The sequence below is a fragment of the Microcebus murinus genome, chromosome 20 (assembly GCF_040939455.1).
Source record: "Microcebus murinus isolate Inina chromosome 20, M.murinus_Inina_mat1.0, whole genome shotgun sequence".
Lineage (NCBI taxonomy): Eukaryota > Metazoa > Chordata > Mammalia > Primates > Cheirogaleidae > Microcebus > Microcebus murinus.
This window is the reverse complement of record NC_134123.1, coordinates 20,223,854-20,231,088: the sequence shown is the minus strand read 5'-3', so window position 1 is coordinate 20,231,088 and position 7,235 is coordinate 20,223,854. Positions and strand designations below refer to the sequence as shown.

At 46.2% G+C, this 7,235-nt stretch overlaps 1 protein-coding gene across 1 annotated transcript in view; it reads left to right on the top strand.

Annotated features, from left to right (window-relative positions):
• Positions 1-7,235, top strand: part of SLC7A6OS (solute carrier family 7 member 6 opposite strand) — a 319,699-nt gene that overhangs the window by 117,632 nt on the left and 194,832 nt on the right. The window lies entirely within an intron of this gene.

Here is a 7,235-nt window from a genome sequence, read left to right as displayed (position 1 = left end):
GCCGGAAGTGCGCCTGCGCACGCGGAGGCTCGCTCCCCGCAGCCCCAGGCCGCGGCGTGCGCGCGAACTACATTTCCCAGAGGGCCCCTCGCGCGCCCCGCAGAGGCGCTCCCCCCCCAGGGCGCCGCGCACTCTCTGGGCGCAGCGGTGGGGTCCGCTCTGCGGGGCCCAGCGAGGCCTACAGTGAGGCTAGAGTGTTCGCGTGAGCGTGTAGTCCACACGTAGTCACTGAGCGCCGCCTCTGCGACAGGGCCAAGCTGCTAGGAGAGGGGTGCATGGGTTGCTCGGCCAGGAAAGACCCCGCTTTCAGGAGCCCGCGGAAGCTCTTGTGGCCAAGGCGGACAATGCAAACATAAACATAACAACAGGATAATTTCAGGTCCTGATTTAGCTATAGGAATGAGACAGGAAGGGAGTGAGGCAGCATTAGGGAGTGGGGAACGTTGCATCTTCATCAGGAGACAATTTCCATCTCCTCTTCTATGCCATTGTGACTTATGGGTCATTACCAAAGTCTTGGACACACTGTGACTCTCCAGGCTACACCTACCAAGAAACATTTAATGATACTATAGGAGAGAAGAAAACTTAGGATAAATCTGTGGCTTCGAGAACAGTGTGCAAGAGCGAACGGTGCAAGAGCGAACCACGTTATTTCATTACTTGGTATCCCATTGCTTAGGATTTTGTGCTTGGGACAAGCCATGAGTGATGGAAAATTTCAACACAAAGATAGGTGAACTTTTAGATACAGCTAATTAGGTTTATATAATCGTTGCCGAAGCTCGGCACTTGTTTGCAAGGCCACGTAAGAAGAAGAACGAGGACAGGTGGTTGAGGAAAAGGAAAGAGATTTATTAATTTGTCAGCAAATGAGGAAAATGGCAGACTCCCGTTTTAAAGTTCCAATTCCTAATCATAGGCGGAAATACAGAGCTTTTAATTGTTTAGTTTCTATTTTTTGGCTCAGATGAAGAAATACAGAACTTTTTTTTTTTTTTTTTTGAGACAGAGTCTCGCTTTGTTGCCCAGGCTAGAGTGAGTGCCGTGGCGTCAGCCTCGCTCACAGCAACCTCAAACTCCTGGGCTCGAGTGATCCTTCTGCCTCAGCCTCCCGAGTAGCTGGGACTACAGGCATGCGCCACCATGCCCGGCTAATTTTTTATATACATATCAGTTGGCCAATTAATTTCTTTCTATTTATAGTAGAGACGGGGTCTCGCTCTTGCTCAGGCTGGTTTTGAACTCCTGACCTTGAGCAATCCGCCTGCCTCGGCCTCCCAGAGAGCTAGGATTACAGGCGTGAGCCACCGCGCCCGGCCAAATACAGAACTTTTAAAGGGAGAGTTTTCAGTTTCAAGCTATTGTTGAATTATAATTGGTGATTCTGGTACGTCCCATTTTCAGTGAAGACAAACTAGTGACCTTCACCCAGACCTCCGCCTGCCCCAGTCCCCCCAGAAGAGTTCAACTGAGCCATCTCTGGTGAAACAAATAATAAAGGACACTGCCCTACCCCTCCTGACCACTGTCCTGAGGCAGGGATGCAGGTTTTAGCTCTCCACAAGAAGTGGGAGAGGTTTTAAAGAGACAGAATATATTTTTACCCTTTTTTCAGGCCATTCTCTCTGTTACGTAATGATATCTTATATATCACAAATAACCTAAATATCCTAGACTTAGACTTGATTTCTTAACATTAGGGTATCACATGGTCACATGGTAGAAAACGACTGCAACTAAATCTTCCTGATGCTACACTGCTATATCAAAAGGATGAATGATAAAAAAAAATCAATGTTTTCTTTTTACTGCTGCCTGAATATAATGCTCTGGAATTAGCAGAGAGTGTAATTTGGAAATATGAATTACAGTGGTCTGGGGAGGCCTCTCTGAGGCAGTGACTTAGTACCTGCAACTTAAGAAGGCAACTGCAGGAACACAAGGGAGGAAAGAATAACAGGCCGAAGGAAATGAGCTTTTGCACCAAAAGCCCTCAGGTAGGAACAAGGTTGATGTGTTTTAGGAACCGATGCCTGATGCAGCTACCACAGAGTGAGGGACTGGAGAGGTTGGGGCTTGATGGAGCAAAGTCTTGTAATAGAGTAGTCGCCCCTCCTCCCATAGATGTAGAAGCATAAAGTTGAGAGTGGGGAGTTGGTCCAAGTGCTGTGGTATTTACAACTAATTGATCACAACCAGTTACAGATTCCTTTGTTCCTTCTCCACTCCCACTGCTCCACTTGACTAGCCTTAAAAAAAAAAGAAAGAAAGAGAGTGGGGAATATATAACAGGGAATAACCTGGGGTGGGAGTGGGGGAAGGATTTTCTGTCACACTGTCTCTTTTTATTTTTCTTTTTTGAGACAGAGTCTTGCTCTGTTGCTCAGGCTAGAGTTCTGTGGCATCAGCCTAGCTCACAGCAACCTCAAACTCCTGAGCTCAAGCAATTCTTCTGCCTCAGCCTCCCAAGTAGCTGGGACTACAGGCATGCGCCACCATGCCCAGCTAATTTTTTCTATTTTTGGTGGGGAGTGTGTGTGTCTCCCTCTTGCTCAGGCTGGTCTTGAACTCTTGAGCTCAAACGATCCACCCGCCTAGGCCTCCCAGAGTGCTAGGATTACAGGCGTGAGCCACCACACGCATCCAGCTGATTTTCTGTCTCTTTAAAAAACTTCCCCCTTTTAAAACTCTTTTGGGGACCTGCAGCTTGGCCTGCATCCCTGAGGCAGGTTAAGTCTTGTTAAAAATCCCAGGTGGGCTGGCGGAGTTCACAGGCTTTTTTTTTTTGGCAGAGATGGGATGATTTGAATAGTTAATCACAGTAATTGCCTGAACTGAGAACCCTCCCTTTAAAAGATCTATATTTCTGCCTATGTTCATGAAAAATTTGTATTTTGAGATGATAATATCCATTTTTCCTCCCTTTGCTGGCAAACTAATAAAAATGTCTCTTTCCTTCCTCCCCAAACTGCTTGTCCTCGTTCTTCTGATTAGGCTTCGTGGACAAGTGGCTGAGCTTTCTGTAACAGTTTTGGAGGTCATGATAAGCACTGTAGATTTTACTTTGAGTGTGATGGGAGCCATTGGCTTGGCAACAGCAGTGGGGTCGCTTGTTACAGAGGCGACAAAAGGAACTTTTCCTGTTGTCCCAGAATTGGCAACCAGGACTCAGAGTTGAGGATTAAGTTCTTCTGTATTCTAAACAGAGATAAAAACATGTGTGGCTAGACACCCTCAGATCTCACAAAAGGGGGGGCCAGGTGCTGAATTTGCCCTACTACTGTTAACCATGATATCAACGTGACCCCTCTTTCCTGGGCTATATAAAGAGAGTAGGATCAGAATAAAAGGGAAGAATTCCTCAAACAGCAAGCCCTCCACCTGGTGGAGAATGTGGTATTCCACACCCTCCAACCCCACCCCATGAACGTAGAAAGAGAAGCACTCAAACGTTGAGAATACCCAGAAGGGGGAGGGGTTAGAAACTACCCCAATGCCTCTCAGAATAAGAGAGAAGGGAGTTAAAGAACAACACCAAGGGTAAGGAGAGCAACCTGAATGTCCAATGATTGTGTAGGGAATAGATGCATTGGAAAATAACTGGGCTTTAGTTCCTGGGGATTGTGCAGTTCCTAACAGTCAGAGGCTGTGGAAGGAACTGAGGAAATAGGAGGAGAGCCAGATCTCCAAATCAGGTATCCATTGGTTTCCTCTAAGGAACTCACAAATACACTTCTGTTTCTGGCACTGTGGCTCAACAACTTTAATACTGGATAAAATATTTTTTAAATCAGCTGGGCATGGTTGCTCATTCCTGTAATCCTAGCATTCTGGGAGGCTGAGGTGGGAGGATCCCTTGAGGTCGGGAGTTTGAGACCAGCCTGAGCAAGAGGGAGACTCCATCTCTACCAAAAATAGAAAAAACTAACTGGGTGTGGTAGCTGAGGCAGATATATCACTTGAGCCCAGGAGTTTGAGGTTGCAGTGAGCTGTGATGACAACACTGCACTCCATCTTGGACAATAGAGTGAGACTCTGTCTCAAAAACAAAACAAAACAAAAAAAGAACTGAATAAGAATTAAATAGAACTTTTAAAAATGAAAAACTGTAAGTGCTAAGTTAAAAAGAATGTACAGGGTTAACAACAGCAGAAGAGAAAATCAGTGCACATAAGGTAGATGCCAGGAACTTACCCACAAATAGAGATAGAAAAAAATGAGAGGAAAAAAAAAAGCACAGAGGTATAACATATCTAATCTGGATTCCAGAATAAGAAAAGAAGGAAACAATATTTGAAAAGATAAAGGCCAAGAATTTCTAGAACTGATGAAAGATACAAATTTAAAGATTGTGGAATACTGACATCCCACACCAGATAAATAAATTTACACAGAAATAGATCATAGTGAAACTGTAGAACACCAAAGAAGATTTAAAAGTAGCAAGAGAGAAAAAAAGATTGTCTTTGAAGGAACAAAAATCAGAAGAAAGCAACAATGGAAGCCAGAAGACTGTTGGAATAATATCTTTGAGAATGAAGATTAAATAGAGGCATTTTTTTTTTAAAAAACCAAAATGTCATCAACAAAGACTCATTGAACTTGGGCGTCTTTCAAACAAAAGGAAAATGATTCCATATGGAAGGTCATATATAAATAAAGCAACAGTGAACAAAGAAAGTGGTAAATATATGTGGAAATCTAAATTAAAATCGACTGTCTACAGTAATCAATTTTGTCTTGTGGGCTTATGGCCACCGTGAACCAAAAACATGATACAGGATCAATGAAAAATTGAGTTTAAATAAGGACTGGTTCATGTATTTAAAGACATAGATTGACAACAGTAAATAAATAAATTGTGGTATATTCAAGCACCACATATAATGAAAGGAAGAAAATGGATTAGAGCTACATTCTATTTTTTTTTTCTTTTTTGCTTGTAAAAGATGCAGACATAGAGCTACATTCTAAACATGACAAACCTCACAAAAATAATGTAGAATGAAAGAACATATTGAGAAATCCAAATAGAATGATTTCACTTATATAAAGCTAAAAAATAGGCAGCCTTTAAGTATAAAGCTATGAGATACACACTCTTTGGAAAATCTATAAAGGAAAACTAGGTTTCCTATGAGGAGAGGGAAAAGTGTGTGAGCAAAAGGGTCCCCTGAAGGGGGTTTTGGGTCTGGGCAATGTTCCATTTCTCAACTAACTGATGGACTGCACAGAAGGTGAGACAGGAGAGTCATGCAGGACTCTGGTTTTGTGGCCAGCTCAGTTAGGTTCACTGTGCCATCTACTGAGATGGAGAAAACTGAGGGGAAGGTATGTGTGGAATTTAGAGTTCTATTTTGGCCACAGTGAGTTCCAAGCAGAGGGATTCAGTAGGCAGTTGGCCATATAAGCCTGGAGTTCAGGGGAGATGAAAATTTGGGCATCAACAACATATAGATGATAAAGTTATGGCACTGGCTGAGATGAAGTGTCCACAAAGAAAGATTCCATGATCTGAATCCTGGAGCTCTCCACTGTTTAGAGGTTGAAGAGATGGAGTGGCCAGGAAGGTAGGAGGAGAACTAGGAGTATGGGGTCTTGGAAGCCAAGTGAAGAAAGTCAAAGGGGGCTGGGCATGGTGGCTCATACCTGTAATCCTAGCACTCTGGGAGGCCGAGTTGGGCAGATCGCTCAAGGTCAGGAGTTCAAGACCAGCCTGAGCAAGAGTGAGACCCCGTCTCCATTAAAAAAAAAAAAAAAGAAATTAATTGGCCAACTAAAAATATATAGAAAAAATTAGCCAGGCATGGTGGCACATACCTGTAGTCCCAGCTACTTGGGAGGCTGAGGCAGGAGGATCGCTTGAGCCCAGGAGTTTGAGGTTGCTGTGAGCTAGGCTGATGCCACGGTACTCTAGCCCGGGCAACAGAGTGAGACTCTGTCTCAAAAAAAAAAGAAAGTCAAAGGGTCATTGTTGTTTGTAGATTCCATAACCCATAACCATCCTCAGCTAGAGCTTGGGGCACCCAGTGTCTCTCAAGTACTCTCTCCAAATCTCACTTTGACCAGTTTTACTTTGGCATCAGGCTTCAGGGTTAAGTCCTCCACTAAGGACACAGCCTTCCTGTTGAGCTGCAGCCGCTAAAACACACTGTCACACTTGTCTCCCTAGGGAGTGTGGCCCGGGGGCTGTACCGACACTGGCCGCTCCAGGATCTGCTCCTTGGCGTGGGCCTCGGGCTGCTGTTGCACAACCCCCTCCCGCCTCCAGCTGGCTTCCACTAGATGAGACACAGTCACATCTTGCTACAGAACCACTTGGTCCTGTGCTAAGTGCCCCTCCCCAGGACCCTGCCTCACTCTTACCAGGCTGAGAAATGCCAGGCAGGGCCATTGGCTCTTTCTGGACACAAGTCATCTCCAGGACTGAAGCTCGCTCTCTCTGGGCACTGGCAGCAGCACAACTGGGGCGCTCGAAGGGGTGCACAGCGGGGCGCTCGAAGGGGCCCCAACCCAAGGTGTGGGCTTAGACCCGAGGGAGACCTGAGTCAGACTGGAGATGAGTGTGCATGAGCCTTCGACACTCAAGAGCAATACAAAAATGGGGTGAAGATACTTTATTCATTGCTTATATAAGGCTGAAAAAATACTTCGGTTGTCCATTTCAAAGATATAATTTCTACTATCCAAGTACTAACCAGGCCTGGCCCTGCTTAGCTTCTGAGATCAGATGAGATTGGCTGCGTTCAGGGTTGTATGGCCATAGACTAAAGGTGTTATTTCGAAAATCTGGGGTTGCTATGGGAGAGGGGCCCATTCACGGCACTGGAGTGGTTGGCTCGGATCTCTGCATAGACGGGCGTATGGATGCACACACCCAGGGATTCATCCGTTCCTCCTCTCAGTTCTTATATGCCGCCCCTTAGCCCTAACCAGGACTACCCCTAGCCCCCTAAGGTCCCGGTTGTCCCAGAGGCGGCGGCGGTGTTACTTGTGCGGGTCCACTGACTGCAGCTCCGGAGGCAGCTCCCCTGGGCTCTGGGCCTTGGGAAGGATGCCAGGCCCCTGAGGAATGGGGATGTGGTCCCAGCGGAGTGGCCCGGGAGAGCAGCCCGAGGACGAGGACGAAGCGCAGGCCCCTCCTCTCCGCTCAAGGTCTGTGCTCTGGGGCGGAGGAGGGGGGAAGCGGCAGGCCAGTCGCAGGGGAATCGCGGCCCTGCCTAGCTCGGCTC